This window comes from Moschus berezovskii, chromosome 26, assembly GCF_049115385.1.
Source record: "Moschus berezovskii isolate FMDL1 chromosome 26, NW_MosBer_1.0, whole genome shotgun sequence".
Lineage (NCBI taxonomy): Eukaryota > Metazoa > Chordata > Mammalia > Artiodactyla > Moschidae > Moschus > Moschus berezovskii.
In genome coordinates this window covers 2,747,665-2,770,985 of record NC_142485.1, presented here as the reverse complement: position 1 = coordinate 2,770,985, position 23,321 = coordinate 2,747,665, and the positions used below count along the sequence as shown (strand labels likewise).

The following is a 23,321-nucleotide window of genomic DNA, read 5'->3' as shown; positions in this document are numbered from 1 at the left end:
CCACTTCCGCAAGAGCAGGAGATGTAACTGAACCATCTGATAGACACAAAAACAGAACTAGGAAAATTAGGTGACTGAGGAATATTTTCCAAGTGAAGGAACAAGTTAAAACCCCTGGAGAAGAATTAAGTGAAGTGGAGATAAACAGTCTACCCCCAAAAAAGAGTTCAAGGTAATGATCATAAAGATGCTCTGAGTTTGGGAGAAAAAGGGACCATACTGCCTAAAGCCATCTACAGATTCAATGCAAGCCCTATCAAAATACCAATGGTACTTTTACAGAACTAGAAGAAAAGTAATTCTAAAACTTGTATGGAAACACAAAGACCCCCCAAATAGCCACAACAGTTTGGAGAGGGAAGAACAAAGTGGAGGTATCACGTCCCCTGATTTCAAACTATACTGCAAAGCTATTAGCATCAAAAGAGTTTGATGCTGGCACAAAAACAGACACATAGATCAAAGGAACAGAGAGCCCAGGAATAAAGCCTCAGTTATACGGTCGATTCACCTACGATAAAAGAGGCAAGGATATGTATCTGTCAGAATGGCCGTCATCAGAAAGACAGCAGATAAGTGTTGATGAGAATGTGGAGATGATGTTGGTGGAATTGGAAACTGGTGATGCTGCTGTGGAAAACAGTGTGGAGTTTCACCAAAGAATTAAAAATAGAACCACATATGGCCCATCAGTTTCACTTCTGGGTATTATTGGAAGAAAACAAAAGCACTATCCGAATACTTGTGTGTACTCCGATGTTCACTGTGTCATATGACAATGGTCAATGGAATAGCCAACATGGAAGCTTTTCATCAAGTGGGTAAAGGAGACGTCCATCTATGCACCGTGGAGCGTTACTGAGCCACAGAAAAGAAGGAAGTCTTGCCGTTTGAGACGACATGGATGGACCTACAGGGTATTATGCTAAGTAAAATGAACCAAACAGAGAAAGCCAAACACTGTATGATTTCACTTGTATTTGGAATATAAAAAACAAGCAAATGAACAAACAAAACAGAAGCAGACGAGTCGTTACAGAGAAAAAAGAGCTTGCTGCAGAAGGGCGGGGTCAGTGGTCGAGGGGTGCGTGAAATAGGTGAGCAGGATTAACAGCAACACGTGTGCAGTGAAACATGAATGAACCCTGGGGTGAGACGCACAGCGTGGGGAGTGGAGTCAGTGATGCCGTAATAGCTGCGTGTGGTGATGGACGGTAACTGGACTCACCGCGGGGGCCAACTGGAATGTTTAGAGATGGCAGATCACTGCCTTGTGCACCTGGAACTAACACAGTGTGGACAGTTGATACTTCAGTTAAAAAAGAAAGGTGACTGAGAAAAGAGACCCTTTGCAGTTTCCTTAATATCATTAATCTGAGGGTAATAGTCAATTCTGCTAGTTTTTAATGCTAAATATCTTCTTTCTATGTTTGCTGGCCTAAAGAATTTCTTTTACCCTCTCCAAACAAACAAACAAAAACTTAAAGAAAGTGCTTGCTGTTGGAGCTGATCTGCAGAGTCCATCAGATTGTTTGCTGGACTAGAAGAGCCGTGGTGTTTAGACCCTCAGAGCACTTTTGTTGGAAACCTTTTGTGTGGTGTAGCATTCAGCTGCTTCAGGATGCAACATCCTTCACCAGTGAGTGTTTGAAACCCGCTCCTCCCACCCGCCCCTGCTTTATGCAGACTGGAGGGGAAGAGCTTACCTGCTCTGTCCGAGGGCAGGTGAATTGAGTTCTGGCTTTTACCTGGAGATGGTTGCTGCTGCTAAGTCGCTTCAGTTGTGTCTGACTCTGTGCGACCCTATAGATGGCAGCTCACCAGGCTCCCCCGTCCCTGGGATTCTCCAGGCAAGAACACTGGAGTGGGTTGCCATGTCCTTCTCCAATGCATGAAAGTGAAAAGGGAAACTGAAGTCGTGTCCGACCCTTAGCAACCCCATGTCTGTCCGTGGGATTTTCCAGGCAAGAGTACTGGAGTGGGGTGCCATCGCCTTCTCCGGAAGATGGTTGGGTAAGTTGCAATATAGCTGTCACCCACCAGCCCTGTGGTGAACAAGTAGGAACTTTTATGTATTTTGCTAAGAAAACATAAATCCCATGAACCTTTTAGCACGGCCAAAAGCCAGACTGAGGAAAACCTTTCAAATCAACATTAAAAACCATTGCAACACTCTTTTCACATCAGTCAATGAATTATAAAGGGAGGGGTATTAACTTTAACAGCCCAGCTTTCCCTTCATTACCCCACCCCCACCCCGGACACATTCAAAAGGCAAGTTCATGTTAAGATGCCATGATATTCACAAGGTAATAAACACGGGACCAAGTATCAGGCTACTTCTTGTTTGAAGAATAGTAACACGGTCCCTATTGACCCATTAGCTCCCTTCTCAGTTCAGATTTCAAAATGTTTTCTCAAATGGTCGTGCATTTGACATGTGGGAGTAACATCTGAAGGGAGTGCCTAAGCTTTTGGAGGAGCAGACTCTGTCGCAGCAGCAAGCTGATGTCCAGGAGCACTCACAGGAGCTGGGAGCTGGCTAATGAAGGAAGCTCTGCCATGATCCACGCCCACGTCTGCATTCCCCAGGGGCTTCAGGAGCTGTTACTGTAACCATTTCCCTCTGTCTTTGCAGGAAAAAGACGGAAGTGTGCCATGGCTCTGGGAAACCATACGGAGTCTGTGTTTATTTACAGCTTCTAAGAGAAAAGATACAAAGGAAATGTTTGAGCGCTATGCCAGACATTAACCTGCTTACAAATTGGTGGATGCCTTTAGAATATCACTGGCATGTGTTAAAGTTAATTTTAGACTTGATCTAAGAGGTTTAGAGTTACTTAGCTTCTGTTTTATATTATCTAGGAGGAAAGGAACAGAACTGATGGCAACTTCAGTTTTTCCTTTGTGCTCTTTCCTTCCTGGCATGGAGACCACTGCGCTTCTGTTTCTTGTATTCTTCACTCAATTTGCATTCAGCTTCTATGTATAAACCTGAGCTTATTCTAAGATGGTGGGGAACAAAGAGACAACCTCTGTACTTCTGGATTTATTTTACATAGCATCTGTCAAGAAAATGCTATATCTCTATCTGTATATAAAATATTACGTATGTATGTATTGTATAAACACTTAAAAAAGACATTTATTAAAAACTGGAGGTTTTGAGTGCCCAAAGTAAAACCTCAAGAGCTTGCCCAAATTCTGAGATCATGGGATGGACTAGGAGCTGTTTTTCGAATGTGCTACTTCTCCAGATGCGTTGTAGCATATAGGAGTGGGGTTTCCTGGCAGTGAAATGGGACAAAATCCCAAGAAACAGATTTTACTGTACAGGAAAAAGAGAAGAGGTGAGATGGTGTGAGCAGTTAGTTTTAGCTGCGTAACAAATAAACAAAAAGTTTTCAGTGGCACTCTTTGGCCGGGGCAGTCCTGCTGAGCTCAGGCTGACTGGCATCTGAGCTCAGGCTGCAGGCTCCATTCACATCTGACCCACGTGGCTCTCAACCTTCTCCATTCACGTCTGACCCAGCCAGTGGGCCGCCCAGAACCTGTTCATTTCATGCTGACAGTAGAAGCTCAAGGGCAGAGCCCAGCTACATCAGTCTCTGTGAAGATCTGGCTTGCTAACACCACGTTGGCCAAAGCAAGTCCATGGTCCCTTGCAAGTCAAGGGGGTGGGTATATAGTTCTCCCGTAAATGGAGAGAAAGGGCTGGCTATTAGATAAAAGATGATCTGCTAAGCTGCTAAGTCACTTCAGTCGTGTTCGACTCTGTGCGACCCCATAGACGGAAAAAAAGATGATCTAGTCCTCCACAAATGATCTGTCTGCATGAAATCCTGAATATATTGTTTTTTTATCTTGTGGTAAGAGGCTGGCTTGATGCCTTAGTTGTTCAGATGAGGCTAGAGAGATGGGGGAGGGACTCATAGGTCATGTAAATAACAAGAACAACAATGATGCATGACCTTTATAAAGGCAGGATGCCATCGGCCATGCTAATAATACGTAATAATAGTAAAAGTAGCATTCGTACTTACCATGCCTTAGACATTGTTCTAAGCATTTTATAAAAATTAAGACATTTAATCCTCACAGCAACCCTATGAAGTAGATGCAGTTTTTAGATGAGGGAAATGGGACACGTGGAAGTGAGGTGACACGGTCACTAACTCTATGAAGTATGTGCAGAGATTAAATCCAAGCGGTCTGTCTCTGAAGTCTATGGTCACAACCTCCCCCTCCTCCTGTGGTTTTGTGAGCTGTGGGCTGACACACATTGGAAGGACTGATGCTAAAGCTGAAACTGCAACACTTTGGCCACCTCATGCAACAAGTTGACTCACTGGAAAAGACTCTGATGTTGGGAAAGGTTGGGGGCAGGAGGAGAAGGGGACGACAGAGAATGAGATGGCTGGATGGCATCACCGACTCTGTGGACACGAGTTTGAGTGAACTCCGGGAGTTGGTGATGGACAGGGAGGCCTGGTGTGCTGTGATTCATGGGGTTGCAGAGAGTCGGACATGACTGAGCGACTGAACTGAACTGAATTTACATTTTGAAAGATCATTTTAGATTTTTTTTTTGGCAGGAAGAAAGGAGAAAAATGTGGAAGCGATGCTATCTGTTAGAATGTTACTTCTCAAAGTGTGGTCCTTGGCAGCAAGTCTGACTGTTGCCCATGAACAACAAAGTCGATAGAGAAATGGACAGGAAGCAGGTAGGAACTCAGAGAAAAGTTGACATTGTTTCAAGACTCAAGTGCATGATCATTTTCCTAGTAATCCATTTTTACTGAATGTTACAAAAGTATGGGTTCATAATGGGTTGGAAATTCAATACAAAACAGAACAAAAGAAAAAGAAAAAATGAAAAACAACTTCTCCTTCAGCCTGAGAACCCTTGGGAAGAAGGTGAGTGTCTTCATCTGGGCTTGTGTTTAGTGACCAGGCCTTCAACCAGGATGGAGCTTGTAGAGATCAAGAGAAGTGGATGGATTGGGTGAAAATTTGAAGGGTGGATCTGTTCTAATTATCAACATCTCGCAGAGGTTAAGAAGGAGGTCAGATTTAGTCAGACCAGCATGCTGTGTGCAGCGGTCGTTTTAAGGCAAAATTATAAAGGAATACAATTCTATTTGGAATCCAGGAAGTAGAAACTTAGAGGAAATTTTTGGTGGTTTTCAGGGCCGGTGCAATGTTTGTTTACTGTTTTGGGGGATCAGCTTGGTTTGCCTGGGACTTTCCCAGTCTGGGCACCGGAACCACATTGTAAAAGTCCCTTCAAGTCCCAAGCAAGCCAAGATGGTTGGTCTAAACTTGATTTTATATCGTAAATTTTATTTTTATATTAATGCATATCTTTTCCCACTTAGCTACCACCCACCTCATGAGGCTCTGCACTCCTGGAATAATGGCATGAGAGAGGAGGATTTAGTAAGGTCTCCTTAGAAGAGATTTCAGAAGTGGAAAAGATAGAAGAGACAGGAATACAATGAGAAGCTGATTATCCAGATCGCTCCTGGAATCTCTTTTCTGCAACCGGGTTTCATACAGTCTTGACTTCTCTGATTCCTCCTTTTCCAGAGGGCAGAGGAAGCAACAAAGGAAATGACTGAGTTACTCGGGAGAACTGGTCGGGAGCATGAGTGTGCTGGACACTGGACGAGGGTGTGAGAGGCTGTGAGAGGCTGTGAGTGTCATCTGAGTGTGTGCAAGTGGAGAGACAGAACAGGGCGGCAGGGACCCATGACCTCCCTTCGGCTTTTTAGGGATGCCTGATTAGCCAATGTGCTTTGGTCCCCGGTGCTGTTTCAGCTGCCGGCTCTGGTACAGATCCGGTCCTCATGGGAGGTCCGAGCCTCTTGAATGTGACATTTCTACTTTCTCTTGGACCATATCCTCGTTCTCGCCTTAGGGGACTGTCTTCTTTCGGAGGACCAGATAGATCTCCTAAATTCCATATGCACATTATGGGTCTGCTGAAAAGGATCGTGCCGAACCATGGTCTCATCACCTTTTCTCAAGGGCCGAGAGTGACTCTGGGACTAAGACCAACCTCTACTTAGCCCAACAGCACCGTCATTTGAGGTTTCTCCCTGAGCCCTTTCCCCCTTAACCCCCGCCCCACCACCCATCTTGGTCACCTATTTCCATCATCGGGGGTGAAGATGATGCTTCCTCTGGCTTTGAGCGTGCACCCACTAAACAAAACCTCCAGGCCTAGAAACTCTTGAATACTGACACCAGCTCCAGTCAACACTCTTTGGACATTCAATGCTGGATTACTGGTTACTCCTCTTCAAGGGCCAGCCCTCCTGCTGGACCAGGTCTCCTGTTGCAGAACCGGTTTCCTCTCTTTTCCACCATGTATGCATTTGCAGGATCCATCATGGCCTCCCGCACTCCAGTGATGACAGCTGGCCCTTACAAAGTGCAGAGGACAATGATCGGCTATGTAGCTGCCAGGCAAAGGAGGAAGAGGACGGCTGCCAGGACACACGGTACAGTATCACCAGAAAACAGAGGGGCAGGACGGCTTAACTCCATGCGTGCTTCTGGCTGCCCTCTTAATAACTGTCACTGCAGCCAGGAGAGGATGGATGTCTGGGACAGAAGAGTAATAAGAGGGCACCTTGGCATTTTAAAGGAACTTGTCATACGTTCAAGGAAATTACTCCAGGATATGGACAGAGTTTTCATGTGGGACTATTTAATCTTTTTTTCATTTGTATTAATATGCATTTTATTATATAAGTAATACATTAATATAATGTACTAATATTATTAGTATTAGTATAGTATAACAATATACTAGTGTATACTGGATGACTGTGATGAGTTCTTTCAAGTCTAACATCCAGTGATACCTGTCCCAAGAGCGTTGCTGCCTGGATGAGTTTGCTAACGGTGCTGAATGAAATCTTTCTGTTGTTCTTATCCATTTAATAGCTTTATCCTCAACTCTGGAGACTTAGGACATCCCTGATCGCTCAGATGGTAAAGAGTCTGCCTGTAGTGTAGGACACCGGGGTTCGATCCCTGGGTTGGGAAGATACCCTGTGGAAGGAAATGGCAGCCCACTCCAGTCTTCTTGCCTGGAGAATCCCATGGACAGAGGAGCCTGACAGGCTATAGTCCATGGGGTCACAAAGGGTTGGACGCAACTGAGCAACGAACACTTTCACTTTCTGGAGACTTAGAAGCTGATAACATTATCAAAGACGTGTGGAGAGATGGGTAATATATAAGATTGCAGAATCAGGCATTCAAGAGCATCTCAGGAGACTCTGATAATAGACCAAAACAAATAAGGTAAAACGTAACAAGGATTATTTAAAGTCTAGCATTTGGGGGTAAAAAAATCAATTGTACAAGTGCAGAAGGAGGGTAATCGGATTTGACAGCAAATTATGGGAAAAAGACTTGAGGGTTTGAGTTGATTACAAGATCAATATGAGCCAACAGTGTTTCCCTTATGTAAACAAAACCAAAAAGTATCAAGTGCAATCTCAAGCCATGTTTGTATAAATATAGTCCTAGTAATGGACATAATAGTCTCAGGAAATGTTGCACCATGAAGAGAATATGGGAAGTATCTTGGTTTTGTCTTAAGCATTTTATTTAGTTGAGATTGTCACATTTTAAGAGGAGCATTAGATACTAGGCAAAATGTTGAGGATACCAGAAATAATTCATTTTTGCAAACTATGTGTTTTAGATGCTGACAATGTTCTTGGCCCTGTCCTGGGTGTTAGGAGTATACTAGTGAACAAGTATATTCCTGTGTGTGTGCTAAGTCACTTCAGTCGTGTCTTTACAACCCTGTGGACTGTAGCCCGGACTACAACCCTGTAGCCCGCCAGGCTCCTCTGTCCATGGGATTCTCCAGGCCAGAATACTGAAGTGGGTTGCCATTCCCTTCTCCAGGGGATCTGCCCAACCGTGGGACTGATCTCACATCTCTTATGTCTCCTGCATTGGCAGGTGGGTTTTTTACCACTAGCACCACCTGGGAAGACCAAATAAACATACCAAAATGGCACACCAAAATCCATGCCACCTGGAGTTATCAAAGGCAGTGGGGATAACTTACTTTAAAAAGGGATGTATATATATCTAAATTATATATAAATATATATATATATATTTCTCTATCATAAACTGGCATTTTGAAAGTCGATTTTATTTGTTCTTGGCTGTTCTGGGTCTTCCCAGCTGTGCGTGGACTCCCTCTGGTTGCAGAGAGGGGGCCTACTCTCTGGTTGTGGTGATGGGCTTCTCACGTGGCAGCTTCTCTTGTTGCAGAGGACGGGCTCTCTGACACGCAGGCTGCAGCAGCTGCAATGCGTGGACTCAGCAGTTGTGGCTCCCGGGCGCTTGAGCACAGGCTCAGTGGTTGAACCTCCCTGGGCCTAGTTGCTCCGTGGCATGTGGGATCCTCCCGGGTCAGGGATCGAACCTGTGTCTCTTGCATTGGGCAGGCAGAGTCTTTACCATGGAGCTACCAGGGAAGCCCCTGAAATATTTAATGATGTTTGGTTATCATACAAATTTTGAGCAGTACAGAAAGTTGAAAAGAAGTGGAAAAAGATCGCTCATAATCCCATGATTCATCAGTACTCACATTTCCCCCCGCTTTTCCTCTGCTGTTCTTCAAGAACCCAGAGCCAGTGTGGAGAGAGGCGTGAGTGTTTCGTGTGGCCATACCTGGATGAGCTTTATCATTTTCATCCACAATGGACGGGTCAGAACTGGCACAAGTCCTGTGAAGGAAATGTAGTCTAGCTTAGTCCAAGAATTTTTTTAAAAGGTATTTTCTACCGTAATCAGGACCATCCTTGGCATTCTAACTGGCTTTGTTTTGACTGTGATTCGGTGTACCTGCTATTAGAAACATCATTCTTTATTTAAAATTATTTTTCAGATCAGAACGAGTTAGGTTGCCTCTCTCTTTTTATCATTGCCATTTTCTCTTGACAGTTTTTAGAGTTCTGTTTGGGCTGACTTTTGACTCCTGGGCCAGCTGAGTACTTCACCTCCTCATTTCCTTCAGCGATCCTAAGCTGGGTGTTTTTTTCTAGACTGTGTTTCAGTAGGTGCAGCCTCGTGAATGTGGCACTGCTGTCTGCGCTCTTGAGACTGCTTTGACATTCGAGGAGGAAGCTTATTATCTGCCCTTCTCTCTAGCCCCTGAGTCTTCCTGCCAGCCCCACTCACTGCTCCTCAGCTTCTCCAATTGTGCTGTAATAACGTCTCTCTCACACACGATTCCAACTTGTCACTTTCAGAGAGCAACCAAGTTCCCACCTTCTGTGGCTCTGTTTCCCTCATGATTCTTCCACAGGCTGGTCCCTGATCCTTTTCAGTCCCTCCAGACAGGCTTGTTGAACTGGATCCCTCCACGCTTCATTAAGGGGGTGACAGGACATCTCTCCTGAAACTGTAAACTTGGGGATTTCCCAAAGCTTGCAAAATAGCTTTTAATAGAGGGTAACTGCAGCACCCCAACTCAAAGACAAAGGTAACCAAATCCTTTCAGTGATAGACACAAGAGAACTTCCTTGTTTCCAAAATAGTGTTGTGGCTTAATAACCTAACAGGTTGTTCTTACCAAAGTAGTGATAATTAGGTATTTGACCTGTAATTCTTTAGAAAGATTTTTCAGTATAATCTGTGTGATATGTCTGCAGTTGTGTTCATTTTCATCCAGACACCAGAGGGAGTTGCTGAATGACACCCTCCAGAATTGAGTGGCCAGCATTTAATCAAGGGGCTATCTTCCAGAGATAGCTACTCTGAGCAGTTGACTTGATTTCTGATCGATACCACAGGCTTTGTTAATGAGTACATGATGGGCTAGAAATAGACTTTTTTTTGGTGAAATTAGTGGTCTAGATAGAGGAATTGTCTAGAAGACAGCCCCCACTCTTGCATGAGTAGGGTGAGGCTGCAATTCAGCTCGGACATATTTGGTGTGCTTACGCTCGTGGCTTTTAGTCAGCCTCCTTTCCCCTTGGGTGATTCTGCTATATGTGATGTTGAATATGTGAGCACTGTGTCTTGGAACAAGGGACAAGAATGAAACAGCCTGCAGTCTGTAACCTTCGGGATGGCAACAGGCTCTCTGCCTCGGGTTAATTTTAATTTTTCTAGAAGTTTAGTATGTATTTTATTTTTGGCTGTGCTGGGACTTCCTTGCTGCGTGGGCTTTTCCTTAGTCATGGCAGGCAGGGGCTGCTCTCCCATTGCGGAGCAGGGGTTTCTCATGGCGATGGCTCCCTGTCGCAGAGCACAGGCTTTCTTTGTGTTCCTCAGTACTTGTGCCACGCGGGCTCGGTGGTTGCAGCTCACGGGCTCTACAGCGCAGGCTCAGTAGCTGTGGCGCAGCCCGTGGGATCTTCCCAGATGGAACCCGTGTCTCCTGCACTGGCAGGCAGATTGTTTACCGCTGGGCCCCAGGGAAGCCCTCTGCACTGGGCGATACAGCGCTCCTTGGTCACAGTTGTTCAGCAGCCCTGAACAATGCCCAGAGTGCGGTTCCTAAGCTGTCCTTCTTCCAGCCAGTAATTGGAAAGTTGCTGAGAACTTTGTCTGAGAATTACAGGAGCCCGGGTGTTTGAATTTTGGCATACTGGCTTGGGAAAGACGTTACTGTAAGGTGCTGTCAGACCTCTATAAAGGCAGAGAGCCAGAATTTCATCCTGTTTAAAGACAGGGAACATGAGTGTCTCGGGACAGCCTGCTAATTAAAATGGCAGGGTCTGTCAGACACTTGCTTTCTCTGTTACCTTGTAGGGAGATTTTAAGACAACCTAGAGCTGTCTCCTGTCTCTCATTAGGGACTCTTCCCCTGCAGTCTCTGGACCTTTTGTACAGGTAGAATTCAAGGAGTCCATGGTCTTGGATGTGAAAACAATTCCATTTTCATCTTCACTAACTCTAACTGAAATATAGAATTTCCTCCAGTTATGAGTGTAGGCCACACACCCTGGTGTTGCTAACTTCCCTTTGTCACTAATAGAAGCCACTTTTGTTTTCACGACATTGCTGATGTTGTAGATATCTCAACATGTTATTTAATCTCATTCAGTTCAGTTCAGTTCAGTCGCTCAGTCGTGTCCAACTCTTTGTGACCTCATGGACCACAGCACATCAGGCCTCCCTGTCCATCAGCAACTCCTGGAGTTTACCCAAACTCATGTCCATTGAGTTGGTGATGCCATCTAACCATCTCATCCTCTGTCATCCCCTTCTCCTCCTGCCCTCAATCTTTCCCAACATCAGGGTCTTTTCAAATGAGTCAGCTCTTCACATCAGGTGGCCAAAGTATTGAAGTTTCAGCTTCAACATCAGTCCTTCCAATGAACACTCAGGACTGATCTCCTTTAGGATGGACTTGCATCCTAGGCTCTTCTGGCAGTCGAACGGACCCTCAAGAGTCTTCTCCAGCACATTTCAAAAGCATCAATTCTTTGGCATTCAGCTTTCTTTTTAGTCCAACTCTCACATCCATACATGACCACTGGAAAAACCATAGCCTTGACTAGATGGACCTTTGTTGACAAAGTAATGTCTCTGCCTTTTAATATGCTGTCTAGGTTGGTCATAACTTTCCTTCCAAGGAGTAATGTCTTTTAATTTCATGGCTGCAATAACCATCTGCAGTGATTTTGGAACCCAGAAAAATAAAGTCAGCCACTGTTTGCACTGTTTCCCCATCTATTTGCCATGAAGTGATGGGACCAGATGCCATGATCTTAGTTTTCTGATGCTGAGCTTTAAGCCAACTTTTGCACCCTCCTCTTTCACTTTCATCAAGAGGCTCTTTAGTTCTTCTTCGCTTTCTGCCATAAGGGTGGTGTCATTTGCATATTAATCTCATTATTACTTTGAAATTACAGCAGTAGTAGAACCACTAGTAGGTTCAGTTTTAATTTATTAATAAGGACTCTTTGTATTTTTATATCACAAATATTTAAACAATTTTCAGCAACTGTATTTCAATATATTTTGCTTTCTTTTTAATTCCTATGCCTCTTACTTTATGCATTTAAAAATGTCATTCTGAGAAGACATAAAATGATTAAGAACATCTGCTGTCTAAAGGCAAGTGACATACATATTTTCAAAATATGAAGTATAGTTAATTTACAGTGTTAGTTTCAAGTGTACAGCAAACTGATAGTTATATATATATATGTATGTTTTTCAGATTCTTTTTTATTATAGGTTATTACAAGATAACGAGTATAGTTCATTGCCTTGACTGCATAACAATGTATGTATATAGACACACACACACACACACACACACACACACACACACGCTGAAACAGCACTCATCTGTAACAAAGAATGAAATGTTCCCAATTACAGCAACATGGACAGACCTAGAATTATCATACTAAGTGAAATAGGGCAACTGATATTCTCAACAAAACCCCTAGTAGTCCTTCAGGACTCAACTGACAAAAGTCAGCTCCCAGCAGTGGATGACCTACAGGGTGAACAGGTTCTGTGAGAATAAGGCTTATGGAGACATGTGGTTGCAGATTAGAGCCCTCGTGTTGTACCTGGGTTGGATGATTCTAGGCTGGGCTAGAGACATATCAAGGTTAGCATCCAAGGAGGTGCCTCTGGGGATGGGCACAGCTGCACGTCTGGGGCAAGGCCTGTCCCCTTGCTTTGAGGGGAGGAAGATGGCGTCTGGCTACTTTCTTTTCCTGCCATGCATTCTTGCTTTCATATGTAAATTTAAGTTTTTCGTGACAGTTTTTCATTCTTTATTTTTTTTTAAATTGAAGTAGAGTTGGCTGACAATGTATGAGTTGTAGGTATACAGTAAAGTGACTCAGTTACATATGAATATGTGTGTGTATATATATATACTTTTTCAGATTCTTTCCCCTTACAGGTTATAACAAACTATTGAGTAGAGTTCCCCGTGCTATACAGCATGTCCTTGTTGGTTATCCATCTTATACACAGTAGCGTGTGTATGGTAATCCTAACTCCTGCTTTATCCCTCCCCAGCTTCCCCTTTGGTGACCATAAGCTTGTTTTCTACATTTGTGAGTCGTTTCTGTCTTGTAAATAAGTTCAATTGTATCATTTTTTATGATAGATGCCACATATAACTGATATCACATGGTATTTGTCTTTCTCTGTCTTCACGATAGTTTTAAACACCATCATGTAAATATATTAATCTAGAAATTACTGAGAAGGTACTAATTTTGGAAAATGTGTTGAGAAGGAGACACCCCTTTCCACCTATTCTCCTTTCGGGTTAGACATTCTGGGAAGTAAATAAAGTCTATGGGACTATCGGGAATGTCTTTCAGAATGTCTTACAGAGCAGCTTTCTCTGTTGAGTTTGTTGCCATGCTGCTTCTGCTTTTTGCTTTGGGTTTCTGGCCGTGGGGCACGTGGGACGAGTTCCCTGACCAGGTGTTGAACCCGCACCCTCTGTGTTGGAAGGCGAGGTCTTAACCCCTGGACCACCAGGTTGTCCCTCCATTTCACTTTTCAACTTAGGAAAATGCTGGACTTAACCAACTGAGCTGATTTTACAACTCACTGCTACGTCAGAATCTGAAGTTTGAAACAAATATTAGCCTAGGTCAGGCTGGTTGCTTGATCTCTAGACATAGTTCAGAAATGACACGCTCCGTTTTCTCTTCCTCTCTCTGCAGCGCTTATCTGTGGAACAGATTGAGGGAAGGGGCTAGCTGGACGACCTGACTTCAAGTACTTCCTAAATGCTGATGACATTCCGTGTTTTGCTATCTCGGTTTTGCATGCTGGGACGTGGGGTGCGGTGGGGAGACAGGCTGGGCCACTTTGCTCAGTGCTTGCCTCTGGACAAATGTCTCCTTGAGCAACAAAATACAAAGAAACTCTAAGGGGCTAAAAATAACTGCGTGTACGTGCAGCTGGAGCAAATTATGGACAAAAGGTGCAAAACGAGCAGGAGAGCCCAACTGCCGCTTCCGGAGAGTCAGGAGCAGAAGCCGGGCACTGCGCATGCCCCCTGCACTCGGCTCCCCAAGGGCCGGGCGGACCACCTACGACACGCCTCCTGCCCCAGCCCTGGACGCCCCTACTCTCACCCACACAGGGAAGCAGCTCGCCTCTCCCGGGGAGTGAGCAGGGGAAGCTGTTATTTGTTCTCACTCTCTGCTGCAGCAGGGGCCCCAAAGCGCCTTGCCTGAACTTCTTGTCTGGCCTCTAGTCAGTTTCTATTGATTAAGGAGAGCAAGAACCTTGGCTGGTAATTGGTCTAACACCCTGTTTCCAAATAAGATCTGGTCCTGAAAGCTTGGGCTGTGTTTTTATATTCTTGATTATTCGTTCATGCCGAGGCAGTCCAACCCGAGAGCATATGAATAATTTTGGTCACAAATCATATATTTTGACTAAAAATTTTCCCCATCACCACCCAAAACAAATATAACTCGCCCCTTGGCAGACTGGCTTTTGCAGTTATCATGCCGCTGACTTTACTGGAACTGGGGACTCACTAGGTAAACAGTCCAAGTCATCCAAGGGGTAAGTCCGAAGCCGGGGCACACCCTGGCGGTTCTTCGACAAGGTCTAACCTGGTGGCATGAATTCTCTGGGATAAGGTCACTGTTTATGCTTTAAGAAGGCAGAGACCTCTACATCTAGACCAAAGGGTTCCAAATAAAATCATTCTGGCCAAGAGAAACACTGAGCTAAATTCCCAGCATCTTCCTTCTGCCATCTCTCAGAAAACGCTGGTAAGGGGCTTTCTCCAATAAAGATGGTGCAGCTGCCGTCTGGGTTAGAGCCCCTGCCCCGCTGCCTAACAACAGGCAGCTCTCCGCCCCCGCGACGGGCAGGGCTGGGCAAGGGGACCAAGACATTCGACAGCCACTCACGGGCTCCTGAGACGGAGCAGCTCAGCAACTCCCCAAGCAGCACTGCATCTAGCCACGTGAAAATAAATTTGATTAATGGCTTCAGAAAGTTTGATGATAGCATCCAAGCTGAGAATACATTTATCAGGATGTGACGATGGCAAACTGCCTCCAGCTGAGCCTGGGATGAGCATCAGAGAAGGACACTCAAGGCAGAGTGACTAGTGTCTTACACCTTTCTTTTCTGTTTTTGCACACAGTCCATTCATGGGGCGAGCTCTTAGAATCCATATCTACTGAAGGAGTGAGGGAGACAGGCTTGTGTAGGGAGCGTAGTTGACTCGCAGCGCAGTCAACACAACAAGAGCCTCGGTTAATCCTGTGTGAACTCCAGCTGGGAGGAGCCTTCAGAGGGACCTTGAATTGAGGAGGGGATGGTGGGTCTTTTTACTGTGACAGCAACACAAGTGGCAACCCGCTCTAGTATTCTTGCCTGGGAAATCCCAGGGACAGAGGAGCCTGGCGGGCTACAGTCCACAGGGCTGCAAGAGTCGGACGTGACTTAGTGACTAAACCAAAACCAGAATGGATTTTTAGATGCCATTTCCACCTTAGACCAGTTTCTCATTAGTTTACCTGCATGTTTAGAAGAGGTAGGTGGTACAATCCCCCATTGCAGGACTGCAACGTTCACTCTCCCAGTTGCCTGGAGGGTTGGCTGCCTCCAACCAACCAGCCAGTCCCTCTCGGGGACTTGTCCTTGGCCGAAGAAGGATGCCTCCCAAGGTCATATTCCTTCTGAGAGCAGCTTACATTTACAAACCTGTAGTGTCTTATGCCTTTAAATGTGGGTTCCCACTGGCTTAATGCATGGTGTAAGTTACAGTTTTGGATGCTGAGACCATCAAAACCAGAATGTGTTTACTGCTCAGTGCACTTCATTCTTAGAAATGAATAATCAAAATCTGATGAATACAATATCTGTGGGAAAGGACTTGAGCTTCCTAAGGACATATTTTCCTGGAGAAACACTGTCCCGTGCCATCGTTTTCCATCGCAGGGATCCACCTGCGCTAGAGGTCAGAGGCTGCCCTGGGGCCAGTCTTCTCTGACCACAGAAGGGCTCGTCTCTGGCTGAGTAAAAGGAAGGTAGTAAGAGTTACTTCGGATCTCTTACAGGTTCCGTTTCCGAGCCCTTCTGTTTTGCCTGCTTGTTCCAGGTAGTGCTTCTGGACCTCCCAGACCTTACTCTGGGGAGGACCACCTCGGCTATTGAGCCCTTATCCCGTTTGATGCACTGACTGGCTTCCTCGGTGTCCAGACTCTGACTCTGGTATTCGTTTCTTCCTTGAACAACCCCAAAGCACTTTATAGCGACATTCGTGTTTGATTTCCCCTAACAGGGCTTTTACCAATAGTCCCTGTTTGGTGGTGGTTTGCGCTTGGATTTGGGACTCAGAAATGTGCGTTAGCGTTTTCTTCCTTTGAGGTACTGCCGCCATACCGATAAATAGCAGGGAGTGAGCGTTTCTGTAAAGTCTCCCATGTGTCAGGCTGCACCAGAGGCTCCAAGGGAAGGGACTGATACAGAAACTGGCCAAAAAATCAATATTTTCAATCATAGATGTTTGTCACCTATTGGTAATTTTGTGCATCGTGATGGCAGTGTTGTGTGTTTTACTGTGACTGTAAATTATCTGTGTCTACCAGAGATGATCAGGGCTTTTGAACCACTTTTATGAACCTTGGGATACTTACAAGATGATAGTGTTTCTGTTCTTTTCTCACATATTTGAAGTTTATGTATTTTTGGCCAATTAGGCCTGCTTATCTTGTTTGGCAGTCTCTCATGAATTTAAGTTTTGTCTCTAGTTCCAAGTTTTCCAGATGCAGACTCTTAAAATTGGTGGTTCCAACCACCAGTTCTTATAATGATAAATTTTGTGTGTGCTAGTGCACGACTGAGTGACTTCACTTTCACTTTTCACTTTCACACATTGGAGAAGGAAATGGCAACCCACTCCAGTGTTCTTGCCTGGAGAATCCCAGGGATGGGGGAGCCTGGTGGGCTTCCGTCTATGGGGTCACACAGAGTCGGACATGACTGAAGTGACTTAGCAGCAGCAGCAGCAGTGTGGTTTTACACATTATATTTTATGTACTGAAAATCACAGTTTTGGAGAGCTATGCCTTCCTTGTCTCTATCATCTTGCTTTTTAAGATCCAAAATTCATTTTTACCTGATGATGGTAACTTATTTAGATAAAGTCTCTCCATTTTGATAGCATATTTCTTTTACATATAACAGCTTTAATAAGAAAACTTTATCAAAAAAGCAGGTTTGAAGGAATAAAAATTTTTGGATGCATATATCTGAAAATAGCATTAGATTATTAATGCTATTTTAACATTCATAGATCAAGTATTTCAATACCGACAAGCACTGTTGAGTTTTTTATCCTAAGCATATTCTCTTGGTCCATCTTGGTTACAGGTGGCTATAACAACAGAATGCCACAGACCCAGTGGCTTATAAACAATAGACATTTATTTCTCATAGTGCCGGATGCTGAGACACCAAAGATCAAGGTGCCCGTAGACCTGGTGTCTGGTGAAGAGCCCTCCTCCTGGTCCATAGACACCTGTCTTTTTGCTGTGTCTTCATGCGGCAGACGGAGGGAGTTCTCGTCTGTAAGAGTCCCACCCTCATGACCTAATCACCCTCCAGTTGCACTCGCGTTGGGGGTTGAGATTTAGCACGTGAATATTCACTCTATAGCATACACCAGTGTTGACTTTGACTTGGTATGACCATTTTCGCTTGAGTAATCTGGTGCATAGGCAAAAGTGCCATCACTGTTATCGTTGCAAGTTTAAAATTTTTAAAGCCTCTTTGTTGTACAGCAGGAACCAACACAATATTGTAACATATACACCATTAAAAAATAAGTAATTGTTTTAAAGAAAGCAGCTCCCTATCTCTAAAGCTGCTGGTTTGCACACTTTATCTCACCACAACCAAATACAGTAGGAAGTATTGTGTCCATTTCACAGGTAAGAAAATTGAGGCTCAGAGAAGTGAAGCAACTTCTCAAAGGTCTCTGACACATATCAAGAGACTGAATTCTTATGCATTTGAACACTGTTCTTCAAATCTCTTAAAAAGCATAGTGACCTTGTTCAGTTTGACAGGTTTTTACAAGTTTAGATGATTCTGTTCAGATGGACTGCTTACCACTTAGAGCTCCATGTTCTATCCCATCTCTCAGAGCTCCCCAGTTCAGTCGCCCACGGGGATAATCTGCATGTTAAGACTTTCTGAGGTGCTGGCTATAGACCAAATGCCGGTGTCCTCAACCCGAATCTGCGTGTTGTCACCTAGTGGATGGCTTGATGGCGTTAGGAGGCATGCCCGGGCCAAAGCCCACGGCTCTGGTGTTAAGAAGATGGTCGCCATCCTCCTGGCCACTTATCTCTTCCTTCATCCTGTCTCCTCTATTTCTATTTCCCTTGGTTTCACACTTCACTCCCACCCAGTGACCTGATGTTTTTTACTGGCAATGCATCTGGGGCTGACTGCACCCACTTGGTAGAATATGGATGTCAAAGGGATCCCACCCAGGGGTGAGGGAACTTGTCCGCTTACTCTTATCCATCATGGTTCGAGGGCTGGGAGAAGCACGAATTCCCAGCATCTGTTGCCTATATGGATGTACAGATGTGAGCAGTAAGGAGCTGGCCGGTGTGCCTGGGCATTTTAAATGCCCAAGAGACGGGACTCTGATGCTGAGCACACCTCCTACCTGTGGTCTCCTGAAGTAGCATTAATTATTTAGGGAGTGAATGTATACAGTCTATCTAAAGTCGTCTCCAGGAGGAGAAGGCTAAAACAAAGATGACAATACGAGAAGGCGAAGATCATTGAGGGGCGTATAGGGAACACTTCCTAGGGTGTCTTCCTTTGCTCATACACACAAACATAGTATTCTTCTGCCATCAGACTTGTTTTTTTCCCCCACACCAAGTAATCCTCTGTGACATCAGCTTGATGTCCTGCAATTTAATTAAATTCTGATACTGATCTGAGTTAGTGCAACCCCATATGTTAAGGGCTAATCCCATAAGACTGCCCTCATTCTAAAAGTCAATAGTAAGTAGTGAGTCTCCAGGTTACTCTTAGTTTCTGATTTGGCTACAAGTCAGAGGTCCTAAGACCCCTGTTTGGATTGAATCACATGGCAGAACTGCTCAAAGAACTCAGGAAAATACATTCACCAGTTTATTGTGTAATAAAGGCTATGATGAAGGATGCAGATGGATAGCCAGATGAACAGGTACAGGCAGGAACACTGGAAGGGTCCCAAGCAGCTCCTGTCCCTGTGGAGCTGGCGTGCCCCAGCTCTCTGGCCGTGGGTCTGTTCAACACCCTGGAGGCTCTCTGAACCCCTTACTGCAGGGCTTTTTGTGGAGGTTTCATCATGAGGGCATGATCTCTCATTAACTCAGTTCTCAGCCCCTCTCTACTCTTTGGAGAAGGTTCACAGCAAGTCTAGGGGTTACAAAGGGTAACGCCATGGTCTGTTACAAACACCTATCGCAGCAGGTTTCTGTCAGATTTAAAGTTACACACCGATAGCTTCCCAACAGTTATACTTTCTTAAGACTAACATCAGTGGGGATACTACTAGTTGCTAGATGCTACTGGTTGGACATGATTCTTGGAGGGAGGCATTCATGAGACCGTAAGTTAGAGAAGACCAGGGTCCCAAAGGGTTCCATTGGGTATATTTTTAAGAGGCTGCATTCGAATTCTGGCCATCATCTAAAATATGTGGGTTTCTTGGCTCCATTTCAGTTCAGTTCAGTTCAGTCGCTCAGTTGTGTCCGACTCTCCGCGACCCCATGAATCACAGCACACCAGGCCTTCCTGTCCATCACCAATTCCCAGAGTTCACTCAAACTCATGTCCACAGAGTCGGCGATGCCATCCAGCCATCTTATTCTCTGTCGTCCCCTTCTCCTCCCGCCCCCAACCTTTCCCAGCATCAGAGTCTTTTCCAGTGAGTCAATTCGTCGCATGAGGTGGCCGAAGTATTGCAGTTTCAGCTTTAGCATCAGTCCTTCCAATGAACACCCAGGATTGATCTCCTCCAGAACGGACTGGTTGGATCTCCTTGCAGTCCAAGGGACTCTCAAGAGTCTTCTCCAACACCACAGTTCAAAAGCATCAATTCTTCGGCGATCAGCTTTCTTCACAGTCCAACTCTCACATCCATACATGACCACAGGAAAAACCATAGCCTTGACTAGACGGACCTTTGTTGGCAAAGTGATGTCTCTGCTTTTTAATATACTATCAAGGTTGGTCATAACTTTCCAAAGATTACGTCAACCCTATTCACCTAAACCTTAACAGACATTTAGCAATCCTGGTATTAAATTCAAGAATAAAGCAGATACCAGTCCATTTATTTAAGAGGGAGAAATAGCCAGTTGGATTTACATGCGTGTGACGAGACACAGAAGGAGCTGGGTTCTAACCCTGTTATAAATCAAGAACTTGGGTGGGAAAGGCGCACACGGATTAATTCACAGGATCCTGCCAACAACGCTACTTTAAAAATAGCGCTTACAGGCTCCTGGCAAAACAAAAGTGAAACCACTGGAAGGACTCAAGCCTTAGGCTTGTAAAACCACCAGAGAATGAATCCAGTAAACAGAGGCACATTCCGACCTGGAACCACGCCTCTGCCCCCACACTCTTCCACAGCCCTACACATCCCAGCACTTACAGAAACATTCAGACTTGGTTTATGAAATCACCAGCTCAACCCACACTCACCGCAGCCATAGCCGCTCATCTCCTCTCCTTTGGCTGTTTCCCAACACCTTGGCTTCTGCCTGGCTTTGCAGGCCTCGTGAGTCAGAGCAAAGCTTGTCTTCAGTAGAGTCATTCAGAAAGGATGTCACATAAGATGGAGCCTGTGTCGCAGCGTTTGTGACCTTCATCCATATTTGGATCCATTCTTCGGCTTCCAGAGAAGTATGAGTCAATCAGCTAGGAATCCCTATGGTGGCGCGCTTTGTTTATTCCAAATATTTTGAATTCTATTTTATGCCAAGCAATGTGCCAAGCACCAAGGATACAGCAGGATATGGTCCCAGCTCTCAGGGGGAGTCTGGCAGGGAGACAAACAGATACACAGGAGTGCCAGGCACCGTGCACACACACAGGCAGGGGAGCAGGCAGGAGTGGTCAGAAACGGCTCCCTGAAGGAGGTGACTGCTCACCCTTCCTCTGTAAAGTGAAGCTGGAGAAGGCAGATGTGAAAGGAATGGAGGGAACAACATATGAAAGTCCTAGGGGTAACATTCCATATTAATTTGCCAACGAGGCTATTTTGAGAGTTAGGAGGGCACTGTATCCATGGGTCCTGAATTCATGGCCCACAAGCTGCAGGAGTTAAGGAAGTCCAGGAGTGCTGCTAGATGCCACAGGCTGAGACCAGGGTGAGTTATACTGGGCAAGCAGAGTATGTCTGAAATTTGAGTTTGAGCGTCTTTAGGAACTATGAGGTTTTTTTTTTTGCAGTTTGCCCCCATCCTGATACTTTCTAGTGCTGTCAACGAGTGGTTTACAAATTATGCTACCTCCCTGATCCCTGGCGGATCCTGACCCCCAAGTTCAGTCTCTCAGTCGTGTCCGACTCTTTGCAACCCCATGGACTGCAGCGCACCAGGCCTCCCTGTCCATCACCAACTCCTGGAGTTTACTCAAACTCATGTCCATTGAGTCGGTGATGCCATCCAAACATCTTATCCTCTGTCGTCCCCTTCTCCTCCTGCCTTCAATCTTTCCCAGCATCAGGGTCTTTTCCATTGAGTCAGTTCTTCGCATCAGGTGGCCAAAGTATTGGAGTTTCAGCTTCAGCGTCAGTCCTTCCAATGAACATTCAGGACTGATTTCCTTTAGGATGGACTGGTTGGATCTCCTCTTGCAGTCCAAGGGACTCTCAAGAGTCTTCTCCAATACCACAGTTCAAAAGCATCAATTCTTCGGCGCTCAGCTTTCTTTATAGTCCAACTCTCACATCCATACATGACTACTGGAGAAACCATAGCCTTGACCAGATGGATCTCGGCTTTTTAATATGTTGTCTAGGTTGGTCATAACTCTCCTTCCAAGGAGCAAGCGTCTTTTAATTTCATGGCTGCAGTCACCATCTGCCATGATTTTGGAGCCCAAGAAAATAAAGTCAGCCACTATTTCCCCATCTATTTGCCATGAAGTGATGGGACCAGATGCCACGATCTTAGTTTTCTGAATGTTGAGCATTAAGCCAATTTTTTTCACTCTTCTCTTTCACTTTCATCAAGAGGCTCTTTAGTTGTTCTTTGCTTTCTTCCTTAAGGGTGGTATCATCTGCATATCTGAGGTTATTGATATTTTCCCCGGCAATCTTGATTCCAGCTTGTGCTTCCTCCAGCCCAGCATTCCTCATGATGTTCTCTGCATATAAGTTAGATAAGCGGGGTGACAATATACAACCTTGACGTACTCCTTTTCCTATTTGGAACCAGTCTGTTGTTCCATGTCCAGTTCTAACTGTTGCCTCCTGACCTGTATACAGGTTTCTCAAGAGGCAGGTCAGGTGGTCTGGTATTCCCATCTCTTTCAGAATTTTTCACAGTTTATTGTGATCCACACAGTCAAAGGCTTTGGCATAGTCAATAAAGCAGAAGGAGATGTTTTTCTGGAACTCTCTTGCTTTTTCAGTGATCCAGTAGGTGTTGGCAATTTGATCTTTGATTCCTCTGCCTTTTCTAAATCCAGCTTGAACATCTGGAAGTTCATGGTCCACATATTGTTGAAGCCTGGCTTGGAGAATTTTGAGCATTACATTGCTAGCGTGTGAGATGAGTGCAATTGTGCAGTAGTTTGTGCATTCATTGGCATTGCCTTTCTTAGGGACTGGAATGAAAACTGACCTTTTCCAGTTGAAAGGTTGTTGCGGAATGATACAAAGACACCGGGATCTTGGCCTCCAGAGGAGAAGAATTCAATCCGGGGCCAGAGACGAGGCTTGATCGCTCAGAGCTTTTGTGTAATAAAGTTTTATTAAAGGATAAAGGAGATAGAGAAAGCTTCTGACATAGACATCAGAAGGGGGCAGAAAGAGTGACCCCCTGCTAGTCTTCAGCTGGATGTTATATAGTCACTAGCTGTCTGTTAATGAAAGAAAGGAATGTCTTAAGGCTCAGAATGGCACCATGCCCCTCACCCATAAGATGCATTTTGGGATAATTTTGACACTGGATGATTCATCCTGGGCCATAAAATGATTAACTTGAATCTTGTAGAAGGGCAGATTACCATACAAATAGTTTCATTTTACATAGATTAAGGGAACAATATCTGAGTGTAACATAGAG

General features: G+C 44.9%; 1 long non-coding RNA gene across 2 annotated transcripts; it reads right to left on the bottom strand.

Moving 5' to 3' along the window:
- Positions 1-1,375: 1,375 nt before the first annotated feature.
- LOC129549463 (uncharacterized) lies at positions 1,376-21,179 on the bottom strand. Of its 2 annotated transcripts, none has more exons than XR_008684570.2 (3): positions 20,731-21,179; positions 8,630-8,768; positions 1,376-2,702 (listed from the first exon to the last, which is right to left on the bottom strand). It is a non-coding gene; the product is annotated as an uncharacterized LOC129549463 (long non-coding RNA). The 2 variants fall into 2 exon arrangements; XR_016036488.1 differs by lacking the exon at positions 1,376-2,702 and adding an exon at positions 8,174-8,521.
- Positions 21,180-23,321: the final 2,142 nt, after the last annotated feature.